Genomic DNA, 23,164 nt, shown 5'->3' with positions numbered 1-23,164 from the left:
GGGAAGATACAAAAGAAAACTTTTACTCGCCCCATCTACAAGTACTTACTCTTTTAAGCAATAAGGATAAAAACAAGTACGAGAATGTCAATCTAGCGGCACCAGTGGCGCAACATCTATAGAAAAGTCTGCCACTCCCGCCAGAAAGACAAATGAAACTGCAAGGTATTCAGGTGAGAGTTCTGGACAGCTCTTTCAAAAGCCAAACACCCAGATAGAACACATAGCAGGTGTTCCATGTTATCTTGACTGTTTTAACATTCTATTAGGGTTTGCTTGCATGTCTCCTGACAAAATTGCAAATGATTCAGAATGTTGTGGTTAGAACAGTACAAAAATCTAAAAAGATTTGATCACAGCTCTGGATCCCAGAGATCACTGCACTGGCTACCGATTGAGCGGCAAGCACGGTAGAAGGCTCTTCGTTGTACTGAGAGATCATTTAAGTCGGGTAGAAATCAGAACTCATCAAGGTATTGAGACACTACACCCCAGAGTGCTTGTTGTGTTCTGAAAAGATGCACCATTTGACTATTAACTCATGTGATGAGGATGCTCACATGAGAACTCTCTTTCTGGTTACCAGTCATAGGAACTCTTTTGCAACAGAGTTAAGACCTCTTGGAAATCCCAAAATCTTCATACTGGGCTAATTCACGTATTGACTCTCTTCTGCTTGAAGGTTCATAACCAGGCTTTTAGTCATCAGTCAGTCTTTGTCTTGAAGCCCCAAGATGCCTTATGGTAACAGGCCACTTTATAAGCGAACAAGCATTACATAAGTAAAGTCAAGTCAAAAATCTTGAAAACTTTTACAAATATTTAAAAACATTTCTGAGAAATCGAGTTTTTTCCCCAAACTGTTAAGAGAACGGACTGCCAATTTCAAGATGTTCTTACCTGACACAATTTCTTAAAATCTAAGAATTCCAGCAAATGCAGGTTTCAGCTAGGGTCTCGAGGTACCGAACCGAAAGAAACAAGAGCCCACTGAATACACGCGGCTTGAGGTCACTTGCTGAATACCAAGAAGTTAACCATTATTAAACTATGAGGGAGTAGGTTATTAAATAGAGAGCTAATGAACCTGGTTGACTTATCGGGCGATGGTGTATCTGCACATTGTATGGCATCCTTCAGTGACAAGAATGATATTAGAGGTGAAAACTGCATCCCCCCTACACATGCAAGTTCTCGGTATCTGGATCTAGTTTTTGCTACCCTTGCCTCTCCACAGTCTTGTGCATACACCTCCTGGCACCATCACGCAAGCTGTGCATGCACTGACACAACACGCAGCCATGACACGCTTGAAAGAGTGTGATCTTGTGATGGCTTCTGAATTTCGCCCAACAATTCTAGTAGTAACTCTCAAAATGATCTCTTCCTTATTAGGGAAACAACCCCTTCACCATTGACACTTCCAGGGCAGCACAAGGAGTCAATACAGTAGTGTTGAGAAGCAACAACTATTTTTCTTATTATCTTTTCCCTCCTCAGCCTGAGTAGCAACAGCTGTTCTCCGATAATAAGGCAATGACATCATATCACACAAATAATGATATTTGCACAAAAGCATCGTTTGCCTGCTGGTCTCAGTGTGCCACCTAATAGGAGTCATGCTGAACCTTCAGGAAATTAGCTTCCCTTGCTCAGGCCTGCTTTACCCAATTAGAGGGGCTAGCTGGTGGGTGGCAGGCACTAAGCAGCGCATTCAGCTGGCAGGCACAGGGAGCAACGCGTAATTAGACCTCTCATCTATTTAAGAGCGAGAGGGAGCATGGGAAGAAACACATAACATGGCTCGAATAATTAAATAAAATGAATAAAGTATTGAAAGTCTCACTGTGGGTACTCTGCTGACACTTAACTCATTGTGAGAAAAATAGGACGTTTTACAGTTCTGGAGAGCAAAGATGGAGCTGTGTTTTTTTATATCTCTTTTTAGTTATACAAAAATTCACCAGTCCACATACAATGCTAGGTTATTTTACATGACCGCGTTTTGGGGAAAAATTCGACAAATTTGTTTTTGTGCCGGGCATAAAAGGAAATTTCCAGTTCTGTGGATCTGAGTTTGGGGTAACAACCAAAGACTTAAAAACAGCGGAGTCAGACAATGCCAACATGTTAATGGTAGACGTGTCTTCAGTAATTAGAAACGTATGACAGTACAAAGTATCCCCCTAGACTGTTCACAGACTACCCAAGTTAGGATAGAAGTATGCAGTCTTGTGTGTGTCTGGTTTCGGATTGGTCAGTTGCAAGTAAGCCTTGTGAAAAAGTGCACAAGAGGCAGTAGGAGACACTTTTAAAGCATTTCCACTCCAACTGTGTACATGATGTCTACAGTCTGCGGTGGGCACACCTCTTTCTTCTTCTACATGTGTGTAGTCTGTAAGAATTAAATCAGCCAAATGGTGGCCAGCAGGGACGGCTCCTTCGTTATGGTGGAGGAGCGTCACCCCGCCTTCTGCGAGCGCAGCAGGCATACACATTAAAAAAATTGTAATAAATACCATTTCAATATAATGTGTCGAAGGCTCACACTGTTACAGCTCGACGGCAGGGCTGATTAGTTCAATTGCACTATTACTTCAGCTCCCTGCCAGTGCGCATGTCAAATTGGCCGGCTATCTAGAGGTGGCCAATCTAACATGCGCATTTCAGAGTTAGCAATCCCAGGGCTGAGAAACAGCTGAGGGCTTGCAGCCACAGGCCCCCAGCCTCAAAATGAGAGCTGGTTTAGCCTGCTCCAACCAATCCTGGACATGGTTGGTTTCATTTTCCACAAGGGAGGAAGTCCTTTCCTCCCCTTGTTACCACCAAGGAGAGCAGAGAGACCACAACGAGACCCTACGTGCCAGAAAACGCAACAAATTTGATGAGTTTTTTGGTCATCGGGCCTCAACATATTTTAATGTTGCTGGCCGCTGCTAGTGGCCAGTGTTATACTGGTAGCAACTTCATGTCTGGCCTACTGCTCTTGGGGCTTGCCTTTCAACTTGGTTGCTGAAGAACCTGGGAGCCCTACCCAAAGATCACAGTATCTCCACAGACTCCATGGTTCACTTTCAGAACTTCGGGCATTTACTCCAATATCTCCAGAGACTCCATGGTTCACTTTCAGAGCTTAGGACATTTACTCTTTTGCCCTGGCTTGTTTAGACCATGTGAAGAGAGGCTACTGGGGCTCTCACAGTAGCGGTGTCAGCTAGTTCAGCATTAATGCTGGAGCTCACATTTCAGCCACTTCAACTAACTGGACCATGTAGCCCAGCTATTAGACCCATCATGGCAGCCTGTCTAATTGTGGGTTAGTTTGAAGTCTGCAAGTTAAGTGGCCACCACCCTCCATTTTTGCACGAAAAAGATCATGCCACAAAATATAAACATTATGATCTGCTTAAACAGTAATCCACCATCCCAAAATTCAGAAAGACTCTTCCCACAGGTCCTGCCTTCACAACAAAGCTACCTACTCCGTGGAACACATTCCCAATGCATGTGAAAAAAGAAAAAAAAATTAAGTGATTTTTTCTAAAAGTCCTTAGAGAAGAAACCCTTTTCCACCAAAATGACTAGAACCTGGTTCCATTTTCTGTCCACAGCTCTAAGAGGTTAACACGGGCCCCTTATTGACACTGGGCGAAGGAACCCTCAGTTCTGTCTAATGGCTCAACAAAGGGACACTCTCTAGTTTGTAGAGATGGAGGCATACAACACTTCATAAACATGTTTTGAATCAAAGTGTCCTTCCCATTTACCTTTACCTGAGTTGTGCTAAGGTGCAAAACCTGGAAGAAAAAAGTTGTGTCACTGTATGGTGGTTATGTTCTGGATCAGGTGTGAAGGGAAGCTTACACTGCCCCCCCCCCCCTCACCCCCTTAGCCATCTCCGCCCCTGATGGTTTCAGCCCTCCTTGTCTCACACATTTCCCCGAGCCAGAGGAAAGGGGAAACATTCCATGGAGTCCAGCGGCGTAGGGTTTGCACCAAACTCCTTCACCCTTTAACCTGTAAAGAGCAACAATGCTTAGAAGAGAAACGAGTATCCGCTGGGTGGTAGTTTATCAGCAGGAGAGTTCGTTTGTACTAAAGAGTTTAACAGTTGTGCTACAGACTACAGAAACTGCAGGGCATTTCAGCGAAGTGATGCAAAAAGAACGAAGACCATCCCTGGAAAGTATTACACACCTCAGCAGCAGGCTCATTAACCCTACAAGCCGCTTCACCTAATCATGTCTTCCTGCCTAGAATCGAAGTATATTCCACATGCTAGGGGTGTCACACCTCAGACAGGATTGCTGTCAGTTCACCAATTCTGCAGCTATCATTTTGGTTGTAAATGGGTGTATTGTGATCCAGACAGCTTCACGCACATTTTATGAAACCTTCGTGGGAAGACTTTACCAAGGTGTTCAGTGCTGGTGCGCTTGTATGGACAGCTAGTTTCATTTTGACTGTAACGTACCATGGTAGATTTTATTTTTCACAAGAGCGAAGCAAAGCAAAACAAACAGAAATCCTTGAAGTCGAGAAAATATTAATTATCTGGAGCGCATGCGTACCCAACCACATTAATATACAGATTGACAGAGAGCATGAAATAAGGAAATAAAAGGACAGAATGGGCTACATGACGAGCGCTTCTATAGATCACTGAATTACTGCAGAGCACTATGCGTGGATACATATATTGCAACAAAACTTACCAAGGGAAATCAAAAGGGGCTGGGGAGAAACAGAATAAAAGGTTAGAGAGCAGAGATCATTACCCACTGTCCTCATGAGCACTGAGCGCCAGGAGATATATTCACTCCTTAAATGCATCCGAGCCTAATCTTGCAATATTTCACGGCAGCCATCTCATCACGACGGTTCTCATTTGCCCTAGGGTACACTCACTGGCCTGGTGTGCAGACACCAGCATCTATGATGTTCTGGTGCTTTTTCCCCAATTCTCTGTGGAACCTGCTGGTTTAATTCAGAAGACCCGCAGCCACCGAAGAACCGCTGAAGACCACGCGATCCCCGATAAGGTTACCTCCTGGGGTGCAGATTTAGCAGGTGTGGATCCCAGTCACTCATGGGATTCTTGGAGTGGTCGGGTGCAGTGATTCATCCTAGTGCTTTGTGTGGGTCAAAGTGGAGAGCGAGATGATGCAAGTAGAGATGGCGGTGGTCCCACTATGCTTTGTGCACAGTACAGAGGACCTTTCTTCAGCAGGGGTCTTCAGAGGGCCTTCAGAGCAGGTTCCACACATAACTTTGTTTTGGAGCCTTTGAAATTTAGGGGCATATTTACAAGCCCCTATCGCCATCACAATGTCACTTTTAGTGACGCCGTGATGGCGATAGAGGCCTCGCCTTATTTACAAGGCAGCGTAAAGCCACTTAACGTGGCTTAACACTGCCTTGTAAATAAAGCACCCTTTCGCGCTGCATTTAGCGTGAAAGGGGAGGGCAATGAGTGTTTCGGTGGGCGTTCCACCACAACACCCATTGATTATGACGCTGCCTCCTATTTACAAGGGCAGCATAAATAGGAGGCATCACCAACTTTAAGACCAGGGAAAACCTGTTCTTATATAGGCGAAACTAGGAGAAATGCTTTATCTCTCCTTGTTTTTGCTGTTTCCTTGTGTGCTGCCTTGTGCAGCATACATAGAAACAGCAAATTGTCTATGATTGTTTATGTGCAGGAAGGTGCCCCTTCCTGCACATAAACAATAAAAAAAAAAATGTAAATGTCACTTTACAACTTCTATGTGTTCTGCATTAAGCAGCACACATAGAAGTTACAAAACAGCATTTAATGATTGTTTATGTGCAGGAAGGGGGACCTTCCTGCACATAAACAATCTTCCCCTCAACAAAGGCACCCTTGCACACTGCTGCTACGCAGCTAAAGTTAGCGCCAGCGCAGGGAGAAACGCAGGGCTGCACCATATTCTAGTAAATGTGGGTGCAGCTCTGCGTTTCTAAAGTGACGAAGCATCTCGTTAGCTTTCTTGGCTTAACAACACTTTTTTTTTTTTTTTACACAGAGTTTTATATAGCGCAAACTTGACACGAAGGTATCAGAGTGCTTTACATAGCACCAGTTGCATTACACGGGGACACATTCATTTTTGTTAGGCACGGGGATATTATGTGATTTGCCCAGAATCACAGTATGTTCAGCGTCATTGCCGAGACTAACCCAGTTCCACAGATTCGAGGTCGACTGCCCGAGCCATTAGGCCAACTCCTCTCCCCAACTTCACCACTTTATTGTAAATATGCCCCTTAGAGTTGAATATCTTTAGAAGATTGTGTCGACTATGTTGTAAAAATCTAAGCATGCCATTCCTAAGGCTATTGTCAGCTCAACTTGTTGGTTTGTTTGAAGGAGTGGTAAGAGTTTCCAGAGTAAGAAGACCTACTGGAGTATAAAGTTCTTGGTCACTGCATTTACTTGGCGTGTGAAGGAAAGGTTATGCTTAAGAGCATTCCCAAATTCCTTATGGTGTCAGATGCTGAAGAGAGGTTGATGGCTCCATTGTGGGAGGCAACATCAACAAAAACTTGCCTGAAATTGATCTTCTTAGTGGTATGACCTCAGTTTTTGTTCCATTCATAAAAAGTAAGCCGCAAGTAACTTCAAATTACATTGCATCACTGGACAATTCAATTAATCTGATCCATTCCAATGTAGTTCGTAGAATCTAGCCTGTATCTCAATCCTATGTAAAACTATGTGCTGTGAACAGTGTTGTAGGCTGCTGACAGTAAAGGAGGACAAGAGTAGGTTTCTTGTTTTCCTACAAAGAGAGTTTAGTTTGTCCGACGAACCCCTTCGCTGGTAGGCCTTACCCCCCCCCCCCCGTTCTAAGCCTTACATTTCTGTGTGGGGTCACCATGCGCCAGCAAAATTTCCTACCACCCGTTTTCCCCCCCACGGTCTCCAGGGTAAAATTATACCTCACTTGTGTGGGTGCCCAAAGCAGTTTCTACCTAATATCGTATAAAACTATTGTGCTTATCAACTCGCTGTGATATCCCCTCAATCTGTACACATTTTTGGCCCTTTCCTGTCATAGGCACTTGACCCACCCACACAAGTGATGTATAATTTTACTCGGGAGACCAAGGGGAATGTTGGGGTGCAGGAAATGTGTGCTTCCGCACAGAAATGTGAGGGAAATGTGATTTATGTTTAGCTAAATTAGGTTTTCAGGGGACTCTGCGTAAGAAAGCATTGGGAGATTCACATACGTCATGCATACCTGGACTCCCTCAGCTGTCTAGTTTTCAGACATGTCTGGGTTTGGCAGGTTTCCCTAGATGGCTGCTGAGCCCCATACCAAAAACGCAGATGCCCCCCCCGTGCAAAACCAGGCTGTTTTGTGAGTCTGGAGGTCATAGAGATAGGAAAGCACACCTTTAGCATCTCTTGCGGAAATAAACTTCTCCTATCCTATAAAATAGATTATTGGCAATGCAACATTTGTAAGTTCTCCTGGTCCTATTCCCCCCCCCCCCCCCCCAAGCCAAGTTTAAGGCCTTTGTGCCCTCAATTCATGATCCCTTAACCAGCAAATCCCCAGTTAGGAGCCACAGCATTAATCAGGACATGGCCAATCATAGCTCCCCTCAGCTACAGTGCACTTATTTAAATGCACGTTCCATCCCTAAGCACGCTTCAGAACTCTGGGACCTCTTAGACACAACGAAGCCAGATATAGGTTTCATTTCTGAAACCTGGCTAAATTCGCCCTCCTCTCCATCCATAGCTATAGCGTTTCCTGAAGTGTATAGGGTAACTAGGTGCAATAGACAGCTCAAAAAGGGACGGGGGAGGAGCTATTGAGACACTAAATCCTCTAAGAGTTGATATTCTGGACTCCTGATCCACGCCTGGGTTGGAAATGATAATATTCCAATTAAAAACCTCAACTAATCTAATCTGGAAGGGGCACTGGTCTATCGCCCACTCGGTGAATAAAATAAGATTTTAGTACGAAGCTCATGGAACGGGAAGCACCTCATATTCTAGTAGCAGATAATTTTCTGCTCTTGGGAGACTTCAATATATTGATAACCAATCCGACCAGGATACCATTCATCTGCAAGCAGACATTGAATCACTGGGGCTCCACCAAATTGTATCAGGTCCTACACATGTAGCCAGACACACCCTCGATTTAGTATTTACAGTTACCAGGAATCTAGTGGTGGACCCACCATTTGCACAGGTGTGGACCGATCACTTCTCCTTAGAGTTCCTCCTGGATATTCAGAAACCCAGGGGTGCCCCCGTGATGCCATGAAATTCACTAGATCCTGGAGAAAGGTGTCCACCTCACCCTTCTCCCTGCCTTTACTCCTCCTTTTGTATCCAACTATGAAGACACCGATCTTGGACTAAAAGCCTTTGAAGACTCATTTATATAGGCCTTAGATACTATCGCCCTCTAATAGTATCTAAAATGAAAAGGGGAAAAACCCCTGCACCCTGGTATTCCAAATCCTTAAAAAAGGAGAAACCCGAATGTAGGAAATTGAAAGGCAAAGGGAGGCAATCCAAATCAGAAGAGGGGAAACTTGCTTACAAAACAGCCCTAAGGAAATACCTAAAATATTGTAACATTGCTAGAAGGACTCACATAGCAGAGAGAATCAATTCTGTGAAAAAGTCCTCCAAAGAGCTCTTTAAAATCCTTAATGAATTTACAAATCCAAGCATGTGCAATCCTATAATACCTACATCCCGAACACATTGTAACAATCTTGCAGTGCACTTCGAACAAAAAACTGACAACATCTACAATTCTCTCACAAATAGCGTGATACCAATAACTCTAGAATCCCTGGTAGTCAAGATTAACTCTCAATCTCCTACCTTGAAACTTTTCAATCCTGGTACAGCAGAACAAGTACTGGTCAGACGAAACACAATAAAAAGCGGTTTCCCACTGGACCTTGCCCCCCCCCCCATGTGATAACTACTTTGACCCCCATATTGCTCACCCCGATCACAGACATATGTAAACTCTTTACAATTAGCCACTCTCCCACTTAAATGGAAGACAGCACATATCAAACCCCTTCGTAAAAATCCCACGGCTGATCCCCTGGATATGTTAAATTACAGACCAATATCTCTACTCTCTTTTATGTCCAAAACCTTCGAGTCACTGGTGAATAAACAATTGGTGTCCTATCTCGAATCCAACTGCCTGCTGGATCCCTCTCAGTCAGGCTTCAGTGCGTCTCATACCACGGAATCAGCCTTTAATGGAGGTCACCAATACCTTCAAACTCGCTTTAGACAAGGAAACCTCAGCTATGCTAATTCTCCTGGAACTATCAGCGGCTTCTGATACCATCTCCTATTAAATTCTAGCTCAAAGATTGGGGTATTAGTGGTAAAGCCCTGAAATAGATGGAAATCTTTCTTTCTGAGCGCACCCATTCTGCTCACATGGGTGACTACACATCAAAACCCATGGTCCTGGAAAAAGGGGTGCCCCAGGGTTCAATTTTGAGCCCTACTCTTTTTTATATTTATGTGCCCCCTCCCCCTGCAAAACTCATTAGATAATGTGGTTTTGAAACTATCTCTTACACTGATGACACGCAACTGATCATTATCATAGATTCGAATCAGACACTCACTAAAATCAAATTCAAGGATTGTATGCTAAAAATTGCCTCATGGATGACTGCAGACTTTTTGCAGCTTAACATGAATACGTTGGAGATCCTTCTATTCGGGAAAGCCCCCTCAGTCTGGTCTGCACACTGGTGGCCATTAGAGTTGGGATCCCCACCGACACCTAAAAAATAAGTAAAGAATTTAGGAGTCCTCTCAGATGAAAATCTCTCCATGAATGAGCACGTCAAAAGTATCTCTGGAACCTGTTTTGGCCTCAAGCGCATGCTTAAGAAAGTGTTTCAGTGGACCACTCTACAGTCTAGGAAAACCTTAGTCCAGGCTTTGATAGTAAGTCGCCTCGACTATGGAAACACGCTAATGGTCGGAATAAATGAAACCCTTTTTGCTAGTCTCTAGGTGGTGCACAACACAGCAGCACGCCTTATCCATAATCTCCCATCGTGTTCCCCTTCGGAGCCCCTTCTGCACTCTCTCCATTGGTTAACGATCAAAAAACATGCACTTTTCAAACTTCTTTATCTAGTCTGCAAAACTATGCACGGAAAGGGACCTTTTTATCTTAAAAATAAACTACAGCTGTACATCCCAGCTCGCCCACTTAGAACTAGTGATCTATTACTGTTACGCCCCAAACGTATTTGTATGACCAGATTTGGAAGTCGCGCCCTTTCTTTTTTGGCTCCATATCACTGGAATCGGCTGCCTATGTCCATCCGTCCCTACACTGACTTGACTTGACTCTCTTTAAAAAAACTTTTGAAACCCTGCCTGTTAAATCTCGGACCTCAACATTGTATTTTGAACTGCCCATCGCTGCTATGGCACCGAGAGATCCCTTTGAGAATGATTTGTGCGCCTAATAAATAAATATAGATAATTTTTATGTCTCCACAATACATTTTAGGCCCTTCCCTGTCGCAGTTACTTGGCCAACCCACACAAGTGAGGTACCATTTTTATCGGGGGTCCTGGAGGCACGCTGAGTTGTAGGAAATTTGTGGCAGCCCACTGATCCCACAGCTTTCCCACACAGAAATGTGAGGAAAATTTGTTTTTGTTAAGCTAAATTTACGGTTTACAGGTAATTCTGGGTAAGAAGACATTCAGGGATCCACGCAAGCCACATGTCCCTGGACTCCCCCGTGTGTCTAGTTTTCAGAAATGTCTGGGTTTGGTAGGTTTACCTAGATGGCCGCCAAGCCAGGGACCAAAAATGCAGGTGACCCCCTTGCAAAACCAGCTTGTTTTGTGATAGATAGGGTGCATCTGTGTTTCTGGTCCCTTGCTTGCTGCTATCTTGGAAATCCTACCTGGAGGCGAAAGACTCTTCACAATTTCATTTGGGTTGGGGCTTGGTCTGGCCAATTGGGGGCTGCCCCAGCCTCTCTTTTATAATTTAAAAAAAAACATGTTGCCTAGTGGGCTTCCCCTCCCTCCCCCCACCCCCCAGGGTCAGATCGGGGGCAGTTGCCCCTATTTGCCCCCCTGGGGAGCAGAAAGAGTATACAATTTGTGTTTGGGGGTGTAGGGGCCCATTTTGGGCATCCCTCACCGCTTCAGATAAAAAAACAACATCCCTGGTACCTAGTGGGCTTTCTGCCGCCCCGCGGGGGCAAAGTGAGAGCTATTGCCCCCATCTGCCTCCCCCAGGGGAATCCAGAAAGACTGGATTTGCCCAACATATAAAGGAGGGAGCAAAAGCACTTGCCTAAGGGGGTGCTTCCCCCCCCCGGGTGTCTAGTGGATGGATCCCTGCAGTGATCCCCAAGCAGGCATCCACTAGAGAGGGGTACCATTGGAAAGGGGAGACTCTCCCCTTTCCAATGATACCCCTCCCGACTGCCTCAGTGCTAGGGGGGCTGAGCTAGCTTCGCGAGCACCGAAGCAGTGAAAGTGAAATGAGATGATTGGCTCATTTCACATTTGTTTTCAGTGAAATGACGTCAGCACGCTGATCGCCATTTCACTGAAAACCTAGAAGCTTTTCCTCACCTTCGGACACTGTTTTGGATGTGTGTCATGTGCACGGATGGCCGGGAGCAGTCCAACGCACACGAGCACTGTTGCGTCCCGCCCAACGCACCGAAAGGGTGAAGGCAGAGGCAGATCCAGTGCCCCTCGAAGGTCTGACACTCAACTGGTGATCATGCGGAGCAATGCAATGTATTCTTGAAGTTGTATCATAACATAATTGTAAAGAATCTGGCTTGGATAGAGAGGTTATAAGTCGGGTAATACTCTTTCAGGGTAACCATCATTTGCCCCCTATACCTCCCCCCCGCACTGTGATGATGATTTTTGAATTTCTTTCAGACCGAAGGTGTTGATCTTGAAAGTCAGGACCATTGCTAGAAAGGGGAGAAATCTTTCATAGATGTTGCTCATAGGGAAAGTTTGACGTTTCTTAATTTTTCGCTGAGACAGCTTTTCCTACATTAGTTAGTGGCTCAGAACAGCAATTTTTAGAAGAATAGTTTTTGGAAGTTAGGCAGTGTATGTTCTTGACAGGAGAGGGGCAGTTATGGAAGTCGTCATAGAGAATGCTTGACCACCAACTTACATTAAACTAGCCTTATAGACTTTAGGTAGAAACTTGCCACTGGATCCAATTCCATTTGTCGGGCCGTAACAGCAGTATCTCTGGCTGGAGGATGACTGCTTACAGATTAACAGACTTAAAAACTAGTTTTTCTTCAGCAACACCCCAGATGCTCTGCAACAGCTTAAGGCTAAATGGGAATCGGAGGCGAGAGACTTTAACGAGGGTGAGAGGGAGGCAGTCACAAGAGCCTTCAAAAACATTGCTTCAATACAGGGCTTTGGCTAGTGTAACTGCATTGCCCCTACTATTCCGTACTGCCCTTCATGCCATGGGCAGGTGCCCCACTGAGACCGGTGTGAGAGGGAGAAGGGTACCTTCCTCCACGTGGGGAGAAGCTGCCCCAGAATACAAGAATATTGGACTGAACTTAAGGAGATAATGAGGGCTACGACAGGATGCCTCATACTAGACACAGCAAAATGCTGCTTGTTTGTTTGAGGGGAGGTGGGGGGACGAACCCTCACCTAGGTACAGCAAAACTGTGGCTGTCCCTTGGCTTAAGAGTAGTCAAAAGAAACGTAGCTTGAGAGTTGGGGGGGCGGCAGTTAAATCCCCGGGCGTGAACGATATGAAAAACGATATGGTCTGGTGCATGTTGACGAAAAAAGCGCTCTACCAAAGCAGGGGCTGCCCTAAGAAAATGGGAGTGTGTGTAGTCCCCTTGGCGGAGCTACAGAGGGCTGATGTGAAGGGATGTTTGTCTCTGGCACACCGCCATGTTCGAAGGTTTAAATGGCGACACACAATGTACATCATCTATTGTTTGTAATGGATTCAATAGTGCAAGCCTTCTGGAAACTATTGTGTCATGCTTCAACCCTGTCAACTTATGTTTTGTTCTTAAGGTTTGATTTTGAAAAGCAATAAAAAAAAAAAAGATATATATTTTTATTTGTTCTTTGATGGGAAGTCACTACAGCATAGCTAAGTGTTGGAGTGAAGCCATTCCTTGTGCGTAAACCCAGAGCCAGTCTTGTGATATAATTCTGGACAACTGAAGTTTGAGTCCAGTAATCAGGAACATCAAGAAAACCAGCATTCGAGGTGTGGCCAGCAGCCGAGGAAGATGGCCACACTGTAGCATGGCTCCGGCTCCTCACTACTTCCCCCCATAATATCAGTCAGTTATCCGTGCATGTAACAGAAGAAAAGCATACCCAGGGACAATAGCTACACGGGCTGGCAAGAGACGTTGAACTTACCACTTGTCGGAGGCGATCGGAGCTGGAGGAGAGCAGCGGCCTACGAGTGTGACCGAGCCACGGGTGAAGTGGGCGTCTCCCTCGAGGCGGCGGCTCCATCCCCCAGCCTACCTGAAGGTAGGCGGTGTGGGAGTGGAGAACAGCTCTCAGCCATCGGTGCTGCTGGCGAGCGAGGACTGTGGGGAGATTAAAGCATCGCCCTTCCCCCACCCACCCTGCCCCCCCAGTGCAGCAACGAAACAACCACTACCGGGACCGGACTGTTAACGATGCCGTGCGTGCAAGAAAATGGCTGCTAAATCCACAGTGAGGTGAACGAGCCTGGCATGCAGGCAGACCCAGTGAAACGGCGGCAGGCATTGATGGAAGCAGGTGCATGCAGTGGGGGAGAACGGGCGGCACTGCACTGCCCTGCAACAAGGATATTAGACTGCAACAGACGTACTGTGCAGGCGGTGGTGCTGAAAGACTGGACTCCCCCACCCAATGTATACCTCAGCAGTGCCTACCTAGCAGAAGCGCCGCAAAGAGGAACACACACCACAAACTTATCGCAGCAGTGGTGATGAGCAGACGCCAGTGCAAGAACAGGCTGAGGGCTAAGCAAGGCAGCACAGGGAGCGTCACCCAGTGGGCCAAAAGGAACTAAGTGGGGACACAAGTGGAGGAGAGAGAGCTCGGAGAGGAAAACCTGACAGGCCGCGCAGAAGATTCCCACGAGGCAGGCGGCGGGGAGTACTCTCGGCCCCCCCACTTAGAATACCACCACTCCACGAATACTATAGCGAAGGCGGAGTAATGTCGGGCAGCAAGGGGGTGCGCAGCACACACCAGCCAAAGCGGGACAAATTCTCCTGGCAGAAACATCAAGGAGCCCAATCCCAGACGGAACCAGAGGCGAAGCAAACATCAGGAGAAAAGGGCGCCCCTACCCTGACAGATATAATGGCAGCTATTACTACTGTGCGCACCTCCTTGGAAGCGCGCATTGACATGGTTTCCACAGAAATCTCCTTAATCCGAGCAGACCTCTAGAAAATGGACAGCAGGGTGAAAGAGGTGGAGGATGCAACACACTGCCCTGCTTTGAGCAAAAACAAGTGGGTGAACTGCAAGCCACCAGTATCGCCCTGAGTGAATAACTTGACGGCTATGAAGGTCGGTCGAGACAAAACAGCATCAGAATCCTAGGGGCTTAGGAGAGGGCACAGGGGCTCGCCGCCGACCTCTTTGTGGAGGAACTGATAGTAGAACATTAAAAACCCCGGAAACTGTTCAACTAAATCTCGATCTCGATCGAAAGGGCGCACAGGAAACCAGAAGGTATACCCAAGCCGGGAATGCCCCCCAGGCCAATTGTAGCGCGGGTGTTCAACTTTAGAGATAGGGACGTTATACTACAAACTGCTCGTAGTACCCCACCACTCAAATACGAGAATAACACTATAATGTTTTCCCGGACTTGACCATGAAAGTACAGAAACAAAGACAAAGCTTCTTGGAAGTTAAATAAGGCCTTAGGGAGAAGATCTTGAAATAGGCCATAATCTTCCTAGCAAAGCAAAAGGTAGAGGCGGAAGGCAAGGCATGGTTCTTCGCCGAGACAGAGGCAGTCTGGGAATGGCTGGATGGTTGGCAAAGAGTAGGTGACCCAAATAACCCAGATAGGCATAGGCAAATGATAGTGAAATCCCAGACACGATCTGATTCATTCCAGGAAGCCAGAGTTCCCTCTGAAGACAACCCGCACACTGGCATATGAAACGACAAATGCACCACCCTTTGAGTGGTGGTGGGCTGTTTAGACCCCTGGGTCGGGGGGGAATAGAAGCAACTGACAATCGTTCTGCAAGTATCGAACTGTACAGTGCAATCCAGAGAGAATCAGTAACCTAAGTAGAACTGGACATGTCCAACACCACTGCCCAAGCAAGTACTCCTGCATATATCCCACAAGATTGGGTATGTGATTGTATCATGCATGAATATCGTTGAGGGGGGTGAATAGGTTCATGTCCCCTCCTACACAGGGGGCGACGGGCACTCTGCATTGTTGGGGGGCGGGCAGTTTAAGCACTGCCACACAGGGAGGGGGGGGGAGGGACAAAGTCAGGTTATGGGTTATAGTCGTAGTTGGTTAAGATGTAGCATTCAGGAATTGCAGCGGACCAGTTTTTTTTTTCTTTCTGACGGACCACATTTCCAGATCCGTAACATATCACACATGGCACACAAGGTACAGTTACGCACACTTCACAGCGGGGTAGAGAATCCACTGCGACGTTCAGTAAGGCCAGTAATGCATTTAGTAGTGGAGAGAAAGACTGAGATAGATAAACCCTCAAGTGAAATGGGGGCAGATATATCACTTAAACTACTCTCTTGGAACATCAATGGGCTTGGGGACATACTCAAACGGGGAATAGTGTTTCAATACATTAAAAGACAATCACCAGATATAGTTCTACTACAAGAAACACACCTGATTGGTAACACCTGCAGGGCACTCGACAGGTGGGCTATAGATTGATAACGCACTCAGGCATTCACCTCAGGGTCCAGATGGACAGGGATGCTCTTGCATAAAAACTTGCACTTGCAAGTAACGCACTTCTATACAGACGCTGAGGGCCGCTTCGCAGCGATGTTTGGGAGCTGGGAGGGGAGGTGTATCAATATTATGTCGGTATATATCCCCCCGGCACTCCATGGTACAACATTACCCGACATAAGCAAGTCGATTCTAGGATTTCCCTTACGGAGACCTACTAATAGGCGGGTACTTAAATATGCCCCTGTGTGACTGTACAGACCGATTCCCGCCTAGGTACACCACAAGCACTAAAGCTGTTATGGCCGACTTCATGAGGGCCCAGGACCTGGTAGATGTGTGGCGTGAAGCTCACCCCCAAGAAAGGCAATACACATTCCACTCCGGAGCACACAATAGCCTGTCCCGAACTGATTATGTCCGGACGCTGGCTGATAAGAAGCACCACTGTAGCATTAAATCATCCAGCAAAGGGGTATCTCAGACCAATCGACACTGTGAGCAAAATAGGTCTTTGGAACTGCACCCACATACAGAGCGATTACGATTAACCTCTGGTACTTGAAAATCCCATGCATCATAACAAGCTTACTTAAGTCCACGGATGACTATTTCAAAGAGAACGTAGGGTCGGTCTAGTCTACCCAAATCCTCTGGGAGGCTTGCACAACAGTAATAAAAGGTCAAGCACTCTCCCTCACTGGGACACAAGAGAGAGAAGAGAAAGAGACTTGAGGAGTTGGAGCAGGATACCCTGACCTGTGAACTCTCTAGCACACTAGCGCAGGATGATACAGCGAAACATACCTTAGAACTAGAGCGACAAGAGTACAAAACTTTGACATCTGAGGCGGCTAGAGACCGACATAAAACAATGCAACATAGAGTATATGAGCACGGAGACCGGGCAGGTAAACTATTAACGTTTGTTCGATCGGCGAGAATTGGCACACCGCTGGATAGCGACGCTATGAGGGGAGAGCGATTAAATGCTGAAAGAGCTACAGGCTATTGCTGAGGCATTTGCGACCTATTTTACACAACTGTATTCTCCCGTGGCTTCTGCCATGGTGGAGGAGTCATGAGAACTGTTGCGAGACCTACCGGTCCCAACACTCTCGTTAGAGGACCAGCAAACAATAGAGGCAGACCCCACTGATGAAGAAATAGTGTTGGTAATACGTAATATACAATCGGGGCAGGCGATGGGCCCTAACGGCCTCCCACTAGTTATTTTAAATGACTGCAACTAAAGTGGCGCCGCACCCAAGTCAAATGTACTTGGAGAGTTAACAAGTGGGTAAGCTGCACAGAGACCAAAGAGTCACCTCTATAGTGGTGATCCATAAGAGAAGGAAGCCAGTGGAGGACTGCAGTTCCTATCGCTCAATATCGCTGCTGAACGCTGAGGTTACAATCCTGGCGTAGTTATTGGTGATGCGACTGCTCCCAATTGTGACCAAATTGATACACCCGGCCCAGTCCGGCTTTATGCCGGGACGCAAATCTGCTCTCAATTTGCGGCGTCTAAATGGGGTGCTCGGGCGGCAAGACTCCATAACAGAGGACGCAGCAATATGGTCACTGGACGCTCGTACGGCCTTTGACACTATCAAATTGCCATATATGCTTGCTGTTCTCAAACGTATGGGCTTCGGGAAAAACTTTCTCAACTGGATCTGCCTGCTGTATGCAGAGCCACTTGCACAGGTTGTGGTGAACGGGCAACCCTCGCAAAGGTTTGCCCTTGGTCAGGGAACAAGACATGGGTGCTCTCTGTTCCCAATAATATTTGCACCGATCTTGGAGCCTCTGGCAGTCTGGGTAAGAGGGGATTCCTTGATCAGAGGACTACGATGGACAGAGGGCTGGGAAGATAGAAACTCCCTGCATGCAGACAATGTGCTTCTATACGTTGCTGTGGTCATCTATAAAACGGGTACTCCAGATCTGTACTAACTTTGGAAAGTACTCCGGATATACCATCAACTGGTCCAAATCTGTAATCTATCTCCTGTACGGCCCGCCCCGGTCCTACCAACCAACTGTGCTGCTAAGATAGTGACGGAGGGATTTCAATACCTTGGAATATTTGCTACAGCAAGCCCCGAACTATTCTTGGAACATAATCTCCTAGGCCCGCTGAAACTTCTGCAAGGAGACGTACGTCACTGGAGAACGCTGCCGCTGTCCCTACTGGGATGAGCAGCTTTGTTCAAAATAATGGCACTGCCACGTTTTCTGTACGCCTTACAAAATACACCGTTTACGATCCCCAAGGCATACTTCGAAACAATAGATGGGGAGGTCAGGACCCTACTCTGGGACTGCAAGCTACCTCACATCGCGGATCAAAAACTGGTTATGGGATGGTATGATGGACGGATTGGCCTACCTAAGATCCCAGCATACGATTGGGCCTCACAGTTGTCGGTCGTTAATAAATGGATGCATCACCCACAAGACGAGCCATACTGTCGGATGGACAGGTGGCTGATGGGCACAGGGGGATATAGAGAAGCTATATACACAAATCCGAAGAGGCAGTTGCTTACTGGGCCGGCTGCCCAAACAATCGCTCTATGGCACAAAGTCACCAAGAAACGAGGCTGGAAAAACAGAGTGACGCTAGCCACACCGGTTTGGGAAGCAGTGAAATTAGGGAACTTGGACAGAAGCAGGGGACTCGACAAATGGGACATCATAGGAATATCAAACAAGTGTGATTTATGGATGAAGGGGACCATAATCTCCTTTGCAGATCTAAAGCAAGAATAGGAGCTATCGGATAAAGAAAAGCTTAGATATCTAGAAATACGACATACCCACTAGAAGATAGACTCCTGACAGGTTACATGGAATGCAGTGCCATTTCACTCACATATCAAAAAATTATAAATCATCTGCCCGACCCACTCTTACGTCTTCGAGAGTGTTGGCAGGCAGACCTGGAGGAGGAAGACTGGTGTGATGCGCTATCTTCCCCACAAAAGGTAGCTCTCTCATCACGGTTAAGATTGATCCAACTAAAAATACTCCATAGAACATTTTTCTCCTGTGCCACGTTGGCAAAAATAGGAAGGAGGGAAGAGGCAGGGTGTAGAAGACCAAGTGGGGTGGAGGGCACATTTTATCATATACAGTGGGGGACTGCCCTGCAACCCAGGTATATTGGTAGGCAGTGTGAACATATATAAAAGATGTCATTGGCAGAGACTTTCTGATATCGCCCAAACAATGTGTACTTAACATATGGGAAGCAACGGGACTTGACCCGCATGGAGGAACTCTGGGCAACTGTGGGATTTATAATCACCAAACGAAACATAGCTCATAGGTGGGGAGTTGCAGAATCGCCTACCCGGGTGGAGTAGGTTTGAAACAGGATTAGTGTATGATGGCTGAAAGAGCAGTATACAAAATTAGAGGGTGCCCCCGAAAGTGGGACAGGATCTAGGGTAAATGGAATGCATGGAGAGGTAATATTTGTAGTTCCCCCTCACTCCAGGGGAATAGTTCAGAAGACGAAATAAGTAACAGTAATGTAATCAAAATGGAAATGCAAGTGGTCTGTTACTTGGGACAGTTCGAGATGAAAATGTATGTCAACTGTAGTGATCTGAGTTTTCTGCTGTCCCGTTATCAAAACTCAATAAAAAGATTTAACAAAAAATAAAAACAACAAACAGCATCACAGTTGTCCAGAAGCACAGACCAAAAAAAAGCTCAAATGTTAAATCTTGCAGGGAAAAAATAAAACAAATACGTAGAACAGGTTTCAATGAGTGAAAGTAAAACAAATTAAAAGAAAAATAAAAAAAAATAAGAGTCTGGCATTCACTTCGGCAGGAATCTGCACAGTTGAAAGTTAAGGTTGTCTATTCTCAATGTCTAATTTTTTTTCCAACTGGCACTAGTGCAGACTTTGGGCCTGAAAATTAAGGCCAAAATGGGAGCTCCCTGAATGAGAAGGCTTCATAGGGGAAAAAAAATCAGTTGTATTGCTGTTAAGCTTTAGGTGATTGTAACTCATCCAGTGGTTCACTTTGGAGAGATAATCTTCTAATATAGTTAATCCACTATATTCAGAAGGTTTACCATGTTCAAATTTTCCTTCATGGGTGGCATGAGAGAATCCTTCCATGTATAAGCAGCTTGCACACAAGAGGCACGGTCATCCACATAAGGAACAAGAGCCCTGAAATAAATACCTTTGATGGTACTGGATAGAAGAGGTCTTTTTCCCCATCAGTAATCTCCTTCAAGCTGCATATATTTTATCAAATTAATGGACCACCTCCAGTAAAATAGTGAAGACACAGCCCCAACTCTGTCAGTATGCATAGGTATGTGAATAACAAGCTTAGCAAAACTAGCCATTATACTTAAAAGCTCACCGTAAGAGGCAATCTTCTAGCTAGTTGTTCAGTGAGAAATATCAAGGTAGCTAAGTTGTAAATAAAGCTGTTCCACGAAGAGAGCCACCTTGTGGCGAAAGGTTCCAACACAAATACGTGGAGGATGAGGTTTGGGAAATAGAAATAGATCTTCTGGAGGAAATCTGATATATCCATCCTGGATAACCCACCTTGAGCCGCTGGGAATAAGATCGGAACTGGCAGTGCGATTTGGGACAGGTGCCTAGCGCTGTTCCATTGGTGTTGGAAGCTGCCCAGGGACTAAGGCTGAGCGACATGAGATGCCATCTTCACACTTTCTAAAAAACCTCTCCTCCCTTGCATCTCACAGACGACAGACTAGTGCCAAGTGCAAAAGCAAACTCTTTTGGAAAATCCCCATTATATATTGCATAGATATGTTGTGGTACTATCTTCATAGTGGAGTTAGAAGTGAAGAGTTGCAAAATGTTACAGCTTACACCAAAAAAAGCCCTGCTACCAATATTAAAACTCCGAAAACAGTGTGCTATGTTAAGTTACATCATTTATTATGGGTTCAGTGTTTAAGAGTTCTATTTAATTTTATAATAATGTTTCGTTAAATAAAATTATTTTTATTACAATCCTTAAAAATAAATATATATTCCAATGAACGCGAGGACATGGATTCGGATTTAAAAAAAAAAAATAACTTAGTTTTGTTTTTTTGGTTTCAGAGGAGACTCCATTAGAGCGAATCCCACTCTAAAGGATCTTCATTCACTGTAAGCCTCTGGTTGTAATGGTTTTGAGTGTTAAGCTCCAATGCTCACCTTTCAAAATAAGGTCCGCTCCTGCACAATCAAGGTGACAGACTTTTCTTAGATTACGCATGAATACATGTGAAGGCTGAGCAAGGGCTGTTGCCCAGTTCAGCCTGACATCAGTGCACGGGTAGCGCTGTCACAGGTAGGACCCTGGATAAATTGCCTATGGCCTACTAAGGCTTAATAATTCAATTGTAAATCCAAAAGGAAATGTTCCCTTTGTTTTTTGGTGGAAGTGCAAAATCTGTGACACCCTGAATAAAATATGACTAAATTGTAACTTCTGATTGAAATAAAGTTGTCAATTATGTGCTTTTCTATCCATTTTGGGGTCCAGACCCCAAATCCAACTTCATATGGATTCATAGTTGTACTTTAAAAATTTACATATTATCCTGAGCAAACCAAACGCAATTAGGAGTTCGAGCTTACATGCTGGTCCAAGTTAATTGCTCTGCTGTCCAGCTGGCAGTTCTGGGCACCCCTCGGAGAGGAAAGGGATACATTCTCGATTGGGCAATTAGCTCTCTCCGACAAGCACTGGCAGGGTGTTCTCAAATAGTTCAGAGGGAGAAGAAAAGGGGCAGCTGGCACCCAGACCCATACTGTGGATGAAGCCCCTGACTAGGATGAAGGCCAGTGGAGGGTAGATTTGTTGAGGACCATGATGGAAACGAGTGCTTTACACTATGGGGGTCTTAGAGTGGCTACTACAAGCTTCACCTGGACAGCCAGGTGTCCAGCAGGTTTGAGTATATTTAAATATTTAATATCCTTAATTATAGGGCTTTTAGCCAACCATTTTCATCCACTGGTCTGTTTCATTCACATTTTTCTTTTGCCCACAACAGCATACAGCATAGGGCAATGAGTCAGCCCACTTCAACCATTGGGCAATTTCATTGTGAGAGGCAGCATTCTGCTCCTTCACAAGGAGCACACTCGCATACAAAATAGTTCCCTTTAGCACCATGGACTGTTATGTGTATGTTTTGAGACTAACAAGTATTTTTTGCTTATAGCAATTTTTTGACTGATGAGGTACAGCAGCTTCCCCAACAATAACGTTTTTCGAAAAAAATAACAAAACTAAAATTGACAAATGCAAAAGGCGTAATGTTTTTGCCTATGTGTATTTTAAACTGCAGGGAGGCTGGTAAAATCCTTGTAGCTGTTGGGAGGAGGTCAGATGTAGGGAGCCTTTCTTGAGCAAGTGTGTGTCAGTCGCCTGTTTGAGGGAAGGTCTTTCTTTGAAAGAATGGTTGACTAGCTATGCTATGGATAGCTGGTAAGCTATCTGCAAACTCCATTGAATCTGGCTGCGTGGTTGTCATGGGAAGACCCAACAGAATCCTTGGTACAGGCTGCATTCACTTATTATATGCTGGATGTTTAACTACAAAATATGAAATCTACTTTGTGCAAAGAATACCAAATACCATTATGAAATATCTAACTTTTCCCTCCATAGAAAGGTCATCCAAATGGCAAGTGCAGAACGAGGAGGACAATATTATTGCTTCATAACGGCCTGGTGACTTGAACCAGTGTAACCTCGCTGTATTACCCCAGGATCTTCAGTGGCAGGCTGTCTGTGTTGAAGGAATGCATCTGCTTTCAAACGTTGTTGGGAAGGCATGCAAACGATTTTGGACTGTATTGCTGTGATATAAAAACGTTTAACAGCAAATCTTTCAACTCCATTTACAGATCTGAAACTTTTATAACTAATTTCTCATCTTGGCAACAATTTCTCCAACAGACAAGTGATAGGCAGTTCTGCACTAAATTCTCTGAGGTACACATTCAGCATTTCGTGGAATTCTCTTTTAGCTGTTTTGGTAGAAAGTGAGGGGATTCACTACATGAAAGGAGATGTGTGTAGCCAACTGATCCTCCAGCAATGAAAGACGTGGCCGCTCTCTGTTGGGGATACGGC

The 23,164-nt window shown here is 45.4% G+C and overlaps 1 protein-coding gene across 2 annotated transcripts in view; it reads left to right on the top strand.

The window, feature by feature from the left end:
* The window catches only part of ASTN2 (astrotactin 2), a 2,498,474-nt gene that overhangs the window by 2,045,183 nt on the left and 430,127 nt on the right, over window positions 1–23,164 (top strand). The window lies entirely within an intron of this gene.

Source organism: Triturus cristatus, chromosome 1_2, assembly GCF_964204655.1.
Source record: "Triturus cristatus chromosome 1_2, aTriCri1.1, whole genome shotgun sequence".
Classification (NCBI taxonomy): Eukaryota; Metazoa; Chordata; class Amphibia; order Caudata; family Salamandridae; genus Triturus; species Triturus cristatus.
Note: the sequence above shows the minus strand (reverse complement) of the source record. Positions and strands in the feature narration are given on the sequence as shown.